Source organism: Channa argus, chromosome 13, assembly GCF_033026475.1.
Source record: "Channa argus isolate prfri chromosome 13, Channa argus male v1.0, whole genome shotgun sequence".
NCBI lineage: Eukaryota > Metazoa > Chordata > Actinopteri > Anabantiformes > Channidae > Channa > Channa argus.
This window is the reverse complement of record NC_090209.1, coordinates 21,659,047-21,671,690: the sequence shown is the minus strand read 5'-3', so window position 1 is coordinate 21,671,690 and position 12,644 is coordinate 21,659,047. Positions and strand designations below refer to the sequence as shown.

At 40.2% G+C, this 12,644-nt stretch overlaps 1 protein-coding gene across 3 annotated transcripts in view; it reads right to left on the bottom strand.

The window, feature by feature from the left end:
- The window catches only part of LOC137139671 (plexin-A1-like), a 236,566-nt gene that overhangs the window by 82,705 nt on the left and 141,217 nt on the right, over positions 1–12,644 (bottom strand). The gene's annotated exons all lie outside the window — the stretch shown is intronic.

The following is a 12,644-nucleotide window of genomic DNA, read 5'->3' as shown; positions in this document are numbered from 1 at the left end:
CCATGAGACAAGACAGAGGTGGGGAGAGGTGAAGCGAGGAAGACGGAGGGGAGAGGAGGAGGAGGCGAGGTCCGGGGAGCCATACACTCATTTATTAAAGTGGGGGATTAGAGCCGAAGAGGTCAAGTTCCCAACAGAGAAAGGCAGGGGTGGAGTGGTGCAACATGGGAGTCATACACACCACTTACATCTATCAAAACTAATTCCCAGACAGGCAATGCAGGCACACACAGACACACAATCTACGTTACATCTAGGTGTACCCAAAATGCACATACAGTAACACAAGTCAAACACACATTAACTACCACTACACTAACACACACACACACACACACACACACAACCAGCCCTAAATCTTGCCCTCTGGCTCTATGTGGTAAGCTAGTGCAGTCTTAGGCTTGTGGAGTGTTTTACAGTAGCCTTGGGGCTAAATCAAACACACAGACACTGTGATCAAAGGTGGGATGGTAAGCCCTCAGAAAAAAAAAAGTCAATCTGAGTTTGTCTTCCATACTACTAGTATAAAACTTCTATTAGGTCTCTATCAGCTGCTGTGGGACTGTACCCTGTGTGTGCAAAACCCCTAGGCTACATTTCTGGAACCTGACTACTTCTCCAATTTATAGGCTCACGGTTAGGTCCAAAAGTGTGCATGCACCTGTTTCAAAATGGCAAAAAGAGTAAAACAAAGTTTTTTTTTTCATCAACATAATATTGAGTGCACAGTGAGCTAGTACAAATGTTCTTCATCAAACGTGAAAGTTAATTTTGAGTTAATTTATCAACGGGGGATGCTAAATTTTTGCACCACTGTAAATTTAAATATTGTATTTAGTATTTTTTTAACAAACTCGTTCCCGTCTTATGTTGATGAAAGAACTTTGGGACTAGCTGAATATACTTTGCTATTTTGTTAGGTTTAGAGATGGATGTGCATCTCTCTACATGCAGTTTGAATTCAGGAGAATGCAAACTTAACCATAAACGTAAAGATATTGCACCTTTAACTAGTACAAAAGTTCTCTCGACATCAAGTAACAAAAATGGTGCATCTTCTTGAATAATTACATTGAAATAAACACATTGTTTTTAAATGAAGTAACATTTTTACCACCTCAATTTACATTAAATATTATGTATAAACTATCAACATTAACTAACAACAATTTTAGACTGTAGTTTTCTCACACCGGAGTAATGGCAATGCCGCAAACGCTAATATCGGCAGCGCAATCCGACGCGTGGCGTTGTGTATTTCTGCCTCACCTGTCTCTAGCAGATCACTTAACAATAATGATGTGTAAACTTCAGGCTCTGGCTATTTTTTCACACTGGTTCATTTATGTGCCACTAAAGTCATGGTTTTATTCGTTTACCGTCTTTCCCCCGCTTCTAATTACTTCCTATCAGGATGGAGACACATCTGCGGTAATGTCAGGATTAAGGGCGATAGCCCCGATTGGCTACCGGCTGTCACCCATGAGGCCACCTCACTAACCCTCTGACAAGCAGTGAATATGATGGATGAAGGGGTCTGTGTCTGTTTGTCTGTGTGTGAGTGTCAAGGGGTCACAACAGTGTAGAGGGTCCCTGTGGATTAGTGTTACAGTCCAATGAACCATTTAAGAAAGGAGGGGGCAAGACCTCATCGACCAGTGCTGCTACACACACACACACACACACACACACACACACACACACACACACACACACACACACACACACACACACAAAGTAACAAAAGAACCTGATATGATGACCACATCAGAGAGAGAGGGAGGAAGATTCTTCGGTTGGGCAGTGTCTCCGATTTAGACATTAATATAGTTATGTCCTTAGAGAATAAGTATAACAGAGGATAACAGACACACACATACACCAGAGAATACAGTACCACAAGGATGTGCAATAGTTAATGCTGGTAAAACCCAAAAGACTGCTCCACTCAATCAACACAGACAAGGCTCTATCTATATACAGTAGTTCTCCTCAAATATTTTCTCCTCGCTAGACACATCTTTTCTCCCGAGTCTTCCTCTCTCATCATTAACAACTTTTTTTCTTTAGCTCTCAGTGTCTGTCTATAGCAAGAGGAGACAACTTAAAACTGATAGATTATCAACCTATGCATCACAACATCCACAGCCTATTTCTGTTACATTCAGAGCACATCCTGTGCTACACAATATGACGCCCTCCTCAGAGGCAGCCTATGCACAAAATGCTGTAGATCTCTTCATGAACAAACCCAGGAAGAGAGGTCAGATGAAGGCCAGACATTAACTAATATCCATCTGCGCAGCAACCACGCTGTGCTATGATACTCTTGTGGGCCTTGCTGCTACGGAAAAATAATGTTTGATATGTGGATTGTGTACAGCTCATAGACACTCTGGTTTAGTTTGTACAATATGTGCTGCGCTGTTTCTCCTTTGTAAGCAATGTAAATCTCTTGCCTTTTGAAACCCTTTTAACAAACACGCCAGAAATGGGCCAAACTTCTACTCCTGTGTACTAGTGTGGTGCTTTTGCACTGCACTTCCCAGACATACAATAAGTTGTAAATAGGGATGATGTATTTTTGTTGGCCAACCTGGAAGTTAGCATCTCCTTAGTTATTTGGATTTTTCCATTGAAACTTTTCTTTGTAGAATTTCAGAAAATAAGCATTGTCACATACAGAAGTTTATGATACTTACAGGTTATATTCACTAATATATATTTTACAGAAGAATGCCGCTTTTATGAATTTTGAAGCCTGAATAAAAGAGCCAGAAGTAAAAAAGCAATTGCCTAGAAGGCTAGAAATTAACACCACGGCCAGATGACTGCAACCACCACTAAGCTTCCAATTTCTCATTTAGTCACTTGTTAGTACCCGCCATATTTAAGGCGTGTAAAAGCCCAAAAAAGCTCAAGTGGGAATTTCCAACACATCTAAAATACATAAAAAATTGTGGAACCCTCAAGGATATACAGTCGCCACAAAATAGCACTTCCTGGCAAAAACATGAAGCTAATTTATTCCTATGAAGTGGGGCATTGAAAGCCAGAACATCCATAATCTGTCATGATTAGTCTGTGTGTATACAAACGGCGTCCAGCATGGCGACATAATTACCATGTGGGCTTTGTCAATTTGCCACTATAGGACAGCGTTCATATACACAACTGCAGTTGGCAGCGTACCCTTTGCCTACACTCACACCCTTAGCCCCGAGGCTGCATTCACTGTCTTTCCATAAGATTTGAATCCTCATCTTCCAGTTTTTGATTGCCTGAACAAGCCAGTTCCAGGTAATCAGCAGTGGGATAAGCAGGGATAGTTGGAAAACAAGCAAGGCTGCAGCCCTTGAGGGGCGAAGTGGACCAGATTTGTGTTTAAATCAAATCTGCACAAAGCACAAGGTCAGAAAGTGCCAAAGTACAGATATATTAATTTTGAAGGCTTTGTGTCTGTTATGACACAGCCCAAGTAACTGCCATACTAATGTACAGAAGATCTGTAAAATTGTTTATTCAGCAGTACACAGTGAGTGGCTTGTGTTACAGATTCAAGCCAGGAAGTTACAGAAAGATGTTGTGACTACGGATAAAAGAGCTCAACCCCATTGTGCAAAGCTCTTCATCACATGTCTCCATTAGAATAGCGGTGCACTGTGTGCTATCTCTGATAACCATGTGTGATTGTGTGTCTATCTGGATGCTATCAGGTCTGGATGGTCAAAGAGGAGGTTGTAGCCGATAAGCATCAGCTAGTGGATCGATAGGAGCCTCTAAAACGCACAAATTGTTTGTGGCAGTGTGTGTGTGTGTGTATTTCTAAGGGTGACACAGTAGATACATGACAGATAATGAGAAGTTACAACAGCACTCTGCTCTCTCTCTTTTTCAGCCCGCAGGATCAGAATTTGATGAATTTGGTTTCGTCCTATGAGCGGAAAATGACAAAGTGCTTCTTGTCATGAGGGAATGAACCAAAAACAGATTCAAAACCCACTTTAGACCATGACCCAGTGTTTAATAAGAGACTTCTGTGACCCATCTAAGAATCTGCCAACCTTTCAAGGTCACTTTAAAAGTTCAAGTCAAACGCTCAGAGTATCCTATCAACTGCCGACTGGATTTGGGGAAATTTGTGATTACTATTATTAGTCCTGAGAAAAGAGATTGAGCTTCTTAGACTCCAAGGTGCTAGGCTGGAAAAGTTTAAGCAATACACATCCTACTTTCCAACCAAAGCTACAGCAGTATCTCGCACGCTGTTTCACGGGGGCCAATAACTTTGGAAAGCAATGGCTCCTGTTTGCGGGACCTGTTTCATGTTTCATTCTAGATTTGTGACTCATCCCCCGTGTTTCATTTCGACAAGAAAAACTTTTCATCTATTTTGCTGAAATGAACCAAGTTCCTCAGTCGTAGTCTCAGGTGGAAGCGGGGCAGGCACCCCACAGCACCAGAGTAGGAGCTTTTCTGTTCAATAAAGGACACTTTGAACTGTGTTAGAAGCCTTTTGGAGTGTCCACCCACTCTTCGCAGTCCTTTACTACAGGGGATATGGAGTGAGACTGGTGCGGCAGTAAAGATAAAACACAGAAAGAGTTCGTACTTTTATGAACCCAGATTCTCATGCTTAAATATATGAACATGGGCAAAGGCTTTGACTTTATTACAGCTTAATCAGATGTCAGAAAAAATTGCTTATTGTACGTGAGAAAACTTTATCCCTTCACTGTTTTTAATCAAAGCTGGTTGTCACCTTTTATCGTCACTTGTCAAGAGAAACCTGACCCTCACAAACTCCAAAGAAATCCCCACTGCTTGTCAACTTTAGAAACAGCAAAGCTAACAGAAAAATACAGCAGAAAATGCACCAAGAACCTTACAGTATGCAAGGAACTTCCTCAATAAAAAGACCACTTGGACCTTGCACGTTTGTACGGCAAAAAGAGGTTTTATGTGCCACAATGCGTGTGATTTGAACTGTATGCATTTTATGACGTTTGCTACCTTTTGGAGAGACCCAATCAAAGGTGACACCACAAGGCTACATCACCGTCGAAGGAAGACACACTCAAATTTGGTCTTACCAGTAAAGATCAAAATCAAATGGACCGTCAGATGTCCGTACCATTTAAACATTGAAAAAATACCTGCTTTGTCTATTTGATGCAATTTAACTTTGCCCAGGTTATCGGAGATTATATGTTTAAAACTGAGTATTGCATGGACACCAGCAGCCAAAACTTTTAAAAAAACACCTGTTTCGGCCTTCGAAATGTTTAGCACATCATCATAACGATAAATATGTGCTTAATCCTTTAGTTTCAAGGACGTACCTTCATGTACCTTTGGTACTATACAGTAGGTAGAATTAACTGCCATGTGAACGCCCAACCCCCACCCAAGCTATTCATTGTAAATAAACAGGACTACTGTTATTTTACCGCCCGGATCATTATTTTTCACTGCTGTAATGTAGTCTGTTTTAAAACAGCTTGAACATAACACCTTCATTTTGTACTTTCCCTCTGATTGCACTTACACTTTTAAATATCAGATTTGAGATGGAGAGAAAATAGAATTTTCATCACTGCCTTCAACAGGTGCAGATTTTACTTTGAAAACCTATTCACAGCTTCAGCAATGCCTGTGTCTTCAATACTTGGCAGACATAAATCTTATGATAAAAAGCAAAAACAATGTTTGTCCAGGGTGCCAAGGTTGGCCTCCACTAGCTGTCCTACCTGCTTCAATGTAAAGCGTTATCATGTTTCCTGAGCGTTTCAGCCTTCACACCTGCCAAACCTTGAACAAGTCAACTGCAATGGATGTAAGGGGCAAACTTTTCATACAGCAGTAGTTATGATAAACAGTAGGTTGGAAACAACACAGGACAAAACGAAATATGGGTTTGAATACAGATATAACTTAAAACTTCTTTTCCCTCAGTTAGCAGTAAATGCTCTTTTTTAGATCCACTCTCCAATAATTTCAACAGGGAATCAGCACCTGAAAGAAACCAGCTGCACATGGCTAATTACCATAAAACATAAAAACATGGCCAATTATGCATTCAGACCAACATAACTCCAGACACTATTTTAGTCGATTTAATGTACACAATGTTAATGGCTACACAACCCTGAAGCACACACTTACTTTAATTAACTAGCTATTCCCACACACTCTGTAAGCAATAAAACACACAATGTTATGCTAACAAACCTGTAGCATCCCAGTGGCTAACTACAGTAGCTGTACTTTAAGAAGCGGGATCTTAGTTTTCCTTCAGTCGTCCTCTTCTGTAATCCCCCCTCCCTCATCACTCATCCTCGTTATTTATTCTTATTTACATGTTTCTTTTAATTGATCGATTTTCCATTTATTACTTATTGATTTTTTGTTATTTGAAAGAATTATTTTGTATTTTGAACAAATTTTTGATGATCTTTAGTTTGTAGCTAAAAAAACAAAACAAAACAAAAAAACACCTATTGCTGCAACAACAAGCAGGTGCAGCTACTGGCCCACTGACTCTTCTGCAATCAGCCAATCGAAATGCATAGGAATAATAGTTCTAATGTGGGGTGTTTCCGCTTATTAATTAGCACAGGAAATCAGCTATGTGTATCTGTAAATGTAGGTGTAGAGATGAGATATATGTATCTTTAGAGGGAACCTGGCTCTTTTTCTTTTCTAAGAGACATATAAAAAACTGTTCATTTAATACATGTTTTATTAGGGGGCAGGGTTTAGTAGGTAAATCTGATCCTAATAAGAATAAAAAAAAAAAAAAACTGCTTTGCTGTTGTTTGATATAACCAAATTACCTCTGTTAGTATAGCACAATGAACTGAACAGCATTGATACCCCACACTTAATTCCTCTACCTCCCCTCTTCAGTGCACTATTCAGCAGTTTAATGACCATTAAATGTATCCACTGAGACAGTGGGCACCATCAAAACTCTTTCAAAACTAATTTTCCACATGTGCCTTCAGAGCAACTGTGAAGTGAAGTTTATTAAGCCTTTGGTGTGTGGGAAAAGTGGGGTCAGGTGGGAAACAACAACACAGAAAAGCATCATTTGGATTTAAGACACCTGAGAAATGCAGGTCTTCATAGACTGCTAAAGCTAACATGTGCATGCATTCATCAGCAACAGCTCATTGCACACAAATATTAAATCTGCTCTCTTGTATATATGTAATAATGGGAGAAGCCATGCAATGAACTCAGGTTTAGTACAATGAACAAAAGATTGGTAACAAATTCTATAACTTATTATTATTATTACATTGTCTGCAGCCAAAACGTCCATAAAAGAAGGAAACAGGGCCAATAGCTTTAGCAAAACGACGAGGATTTACAGAGTAGATGCTTAGGACATACAAACCGCAATGCTCAAGTATCCTTTCATCTTCTAAATGATTTAACATCTCTTGCCTCCTCCTCCTATCAACTTACTCTATCCATCCTCTCCTTCTATTCTTACGTTTTCTAATTTGAAAGCCTGTTTCTTCCTTCCCCGTGTTTCATTTACAGTCTGGCCCTCCCCAGGACATTTTGCTACCTTCTTTTCTTTATCTAGCTTGTTCTTCCTACAGTATATCATATCTTCCTCTGACCTATCTTCCATTTTTTTCCCGTCCTAGTCTTAATTATTTTCCCCCAACCCAGCCTTAATTAAGTATGCAAACTAAAAATAACATATTGACTCAATTCTAGTTGTTGTCTTGTTGACAAATTGGCCTTAAGCAATTTGGACAAAAGCACTGTTCAATCTGAAATATTGTAAGCATAATGAGACAATCCAAATGAGCTTCCAAACACAAACCTAATTAAATCCTTTTTTTTTATCCTGACCTGTAACCTTATTCTGGAAGGAACACGTCAAGCAGTGGTGTAGTCATAGCTCTCCTAAAATTCAGTTTCTTTCACCAAATAATACTACATTTTAATTTTACAAGGGTAAAATTGTGAAGCCCCTGTGAGCAAAACAAGCAGGTTTGCTAGAATTTGTGAAAGAAGGACCTGCATGATGGAAAGTCTCCACAGTTTTATGAAACGTTATCTTTTGCAGAAGCCATTTTTTCTCATTTCCATGCACAGTGTGCACACATTTATAAATGAGGTCCCTGTATGTTCTAGCAAGCTCGTTTCTTCTCTAACAACTAGGCCACTGCCACACTCCTGCCCTGCCCCACCTTTCTCTTCTCAGCTCATCTGTCTCTCTCCATTAAACACGCCAACGATCAGAGATGCATCTTTAAGCTTTAATACACTTTGAATAATTAATACACATACATGCATGCATGTCCGCGCACACACAAACACACACACACACACACAGACACATGTGCGCACGCGCACAGGATGTCAGTGACAGGCAGCACCCCCAGCCAGAAAGACTCAGAGGGAGAAGGAAAGGTTGCTCTGTGCCAACTCCAGCCCCAGAGCCTCTGAGCTGGGCAACTCGGAGCTGTGTACCAGCCTGAGCTCCACAAAGGGAAGACAGCTGTAACTCTGACACTTCTAGCTGACACACACAAAGAGAGGGTGTCTGGCTCCTGCTAATTGACTTGTTGAAGGAATGGGGGAGTGGGTGAACAAAAGAAAAGCACTCACTTGGTTAGAGATCAAAAAGAGCAACCCATATGGAGATGGCTGGCAAGATGCACGCCACAGTTGGACCAGTGACACTATGGAAATACTGTAAATGTGCAAAAATGGCCGGCTTATAAGTGTATGTGTGCAGCTACATACATGCACACACCTGTTTCCTGCAGCAGTAAGGCGTCGTTACAAAAACACGTGACCGTCTATGTAGCCAACTCACTCATCGTGGTGATTCATCCTCTAATTAGCGGCATCAAGGCCAACGCTCATCCACATATCTATATTAAGTTTCTGTACATCTGGAGCCTGATGCAGCTTTCTAATGATTATCAATGATGCTAGGCTACAAAAGCCAACAGTTTAATTCCCTGTGCTGAAAAATGCAGCTTGAACCTACTGTATTGACTGAATGTAAGGAGGTCAGGTTACCATAGAGGGTGGAAAGAAGGCAGAAAGTGGGCAGTAAGAAGAGACTCGGTAAAGGACGAATGGGGCAAAAGAGAAGACTGACTATAAAACCATGTTATGTGAAAGTACGGTAATTTGTATATGAAGGAATTAAAAAAGGGATGTGAAAGAAAGAAAGAAATGACATAAGAGTCAAAACCAGTGGGCTGCAATTTCACATATTAAAAAGGTCAATGCCCAGATAGTTAAATAAACTGCTTCGGGACGGCTGATGCAGAACAAGCAGTGACTCATAATGAGCATTTCTTCTGACAGAAACAGATGACTTCAGTCAGGCAGGTTCTTCATGAATATACAGGACCTAAATAAACACCCACAGAAAAATATAAAAATGAAACCTAAAGAGAAGGTGAATAAACCCCGGAAATGGTCTAAAATCAATATGTTATAGATAATATCACTGCATTAAAAAAAAAGAAAAAAAAAGGCCAAGCTGATGAAAAGTTTTTTTTACACGGACAATCATTACATCCTCCATCTCAGCTGGGACAACATTCCTTCTCTAGGTCTGTATTTTGGAAAATACCATGCTACACTGTTAATGTCACTGTCTGTAACAAAGGGAAGAGAAGGATGTTAAGGATGAGTTTGGTGGGGTTGGATTTTCTGTAGCATTTAGTGTTAGTGTGTTTCTGATATGGAAGGATGTGCGGATATCTCTCCTGCCGCTTTGATTTTTAGATTTTGCTAATTGCTAATTAGATTATGCTAATTGGTGGACTAGTCCTTTAACCAAATGATTTTATTCTAACCGTTGCAATAATTAGTCTTCCGCTAACATTAACAAATAAAAAGCATCATCACTGGACATAATGGGACTTGCAGAGTCCATGCAGAAAGATCTAACGCTGACATTTGTGTCTGCAAAGAGGTTTGTGCCAACATTAGCAGAATGCTGCTAACATTATAGACACACAGCAGATGTGTGTGTGTTGGCAGCTCCAGAGTGCTAACATTGAAATAAATGAGAGGACAGTATATTTTTTCACTGCACAGTTCTAAAAAAACTATGGCATTTATGACTTTGAGCTTTAGATGGCAGTTCTAAGTTCTTCTTTTTCGCACTTGACTCCAAAGTTACACATAACTTTTCACTGTGAAACTACTTTTTATGTCATCTGAAAGTCAGGTCATGTCAACGGGTCTTGGTTCTTGTTAGCTGGAAACGTTTCGCTACTCCATCCATTCAGTCCGAAGAAGCAGCTACTTGGATGAGTAGCGGCCCAGCTGACATAACTCAACTCCAGAAAGCCACACCTGAATGAGCCTCCACTGACATGTCGCCGCATGCTTTTCACATCATTTAGTGGGATTGGATTCCATTCTGTTTTTTTTTTTTCCTTTTTCACCACATCACTGTGTGCACTACATACATTTATGATACATTCAACCAAACCTGAAGGCAGTACTTGTGTGCCATCAATAGAAATTTTGTAGTTATGTAGTTGCACTTGTGGCATTTTAAACAATAATACCTAACAATACCTTGTTGTGGGGATGTTAGTTGGCAGCCATTTTGTGCCTCTGCTGTCATTCATGTGCTGCTGAATCCATTTGTGGGACGAGAACTATCGAGAGTGAAAAGCAACCCCATGCAAAATGAATGAACGACTTAATTAACAGGCAGGGAAATTGCAAGCTATAAATGAATAAGCAGGCAAGCTTGTCGAAAGGAAAATAAACGCAAATAAAGCAGTTTTTCTATTACTTTTGTTTCTTTTTTTTTTTTTACTTTTTATTATAGTCCTAATTTTCCTATTTCCTTGAATCTGAATGAAGTCATTTGAACCAACCCCTGGGCCCAGACTCAGCCGAGTCTTCCGTACCAACCCAATGCCGGGATTCATTGGAGCACAGCAAATTTGTTTGTCTCTGTGGTTGTTTGTCTTGGTGTTTGTTTCTCTCATTGTTTGTATTTACACACATTCCTGTTGATGGCCTTCTCAAGTGTTTCTCTGACTCTGGCAATTTTCTGCCTGGTTGCTCCTAATGCTCCTCTCTGTTTATCTGCTGTCACAATACAGCTGATTTATATATATTTACATATCCAGGAAGTGACAGCAGAGACTTATATTTACTTTAACAGGGCACAATTTATATATTAGTGGTTATCTGTTTACACACACAGAAGAAAAGTGTATGTTTTGTGATTTACCTGTAGAACAGATTCACAGATGCTATGAATTTTATCAGATATGAAGTGAAGTCAGTCTCAAGAAATATGACAAATGCCTTTGGGAAGATAACCAGTGTAGTGTGAATTCAATCACTTTGGCAACCGACTGCTAATGACACAGGGGGAAACTTTTTCAGGCAGTGGAGATGGGCAATATTGCTTTCAGCAGCGGCTGCGAACTGGCAAATTGGAACAAAATCAAGGCTAGAGGAGATAAATGCACGACGACAAAACTACTGCTTTTGGCTCAAGTGTGTATATGCATTGTTTCAAAATGTTACCTATTCAGTGACAGACCGACAACATCAAAACACATGCATACATCACGAAAGCCTGAAGTCATCTCTTCACTGTCTGCTGCGTTAATAACAACAATCCATGCAAGGATGTGACGGTGGCACGGGTGTTTGTTTGTGTGTCCATCAAAAATTCAGCCACCTCCCAACTCTCCCCCCAACATTCAAAGTGTCTCGGTAACTATAGCAACGCCTTCACCGAAGAGACAGGGAACATCAGAAGGGGGTTAAAAAAAAAAAAAAAGAGGAGAGAACAACAAGAAGAAAAAAAAAAAAACGAACGAAAGGCTGAATTGGCGTGGCTCTCCAAACAAGATGAGGATGGATGTCAGCGTGGTGACATGTACAGGTGGATGGAACGTGATGACGGGTGTGTGGAGTCAAGCGTTATCACCCTCCCTCCCTCTCCTACCACCTACACACACACACACAAGCACAAAACACTATGAAATTGCTGTCCCATTTGTACAGTTACACATTATAGCACACACATTCCTTGCTCCCCATACACCCACACATCCAGCTCCTCACAATGTCCTAACTAAAGACAATGGTCATGTATACAAAAAAATAACAGATACATGAATATGTTACCCAGGAACCCATTTATAAATGTGTGTGCAGACATGCATTCACCTCCTTTATCTCCATCCACACTATTGTATTGATGTATGTTTTCTCTGATTATATCCTTTCGACATGTCAGTTTTTTTTCTTTTGGAGGTTGGAGGGTGAGTGAAGTAATGACAGAGAGAAGTAGAAGTAAGCAGCAAAAGCAAAACCTGATTAGTGAGAATGAGGGAAAGTGTATATTTGTGCACATGAAACACAGAAATGTAACTCTGTTAGGATAAAATGAGGGGACAGAGGAGAGGAAGGAGTAAAAGGAAAATGAAAGGTGACAAGAAAACGGTGGTATAACAGAAAAAAACCTGTAGCCTGCTTCCATTTTCTCCTCTGAAACAAATAGAAACAAAGCTGGAGTAAAGGTCTTTGGGTGCAACCTTCTCAAGACACTAACATTTTTTTGTTGGTGCAAATGATTGTCATTGTGTGAGACACACTGAGGAATTAGTGAG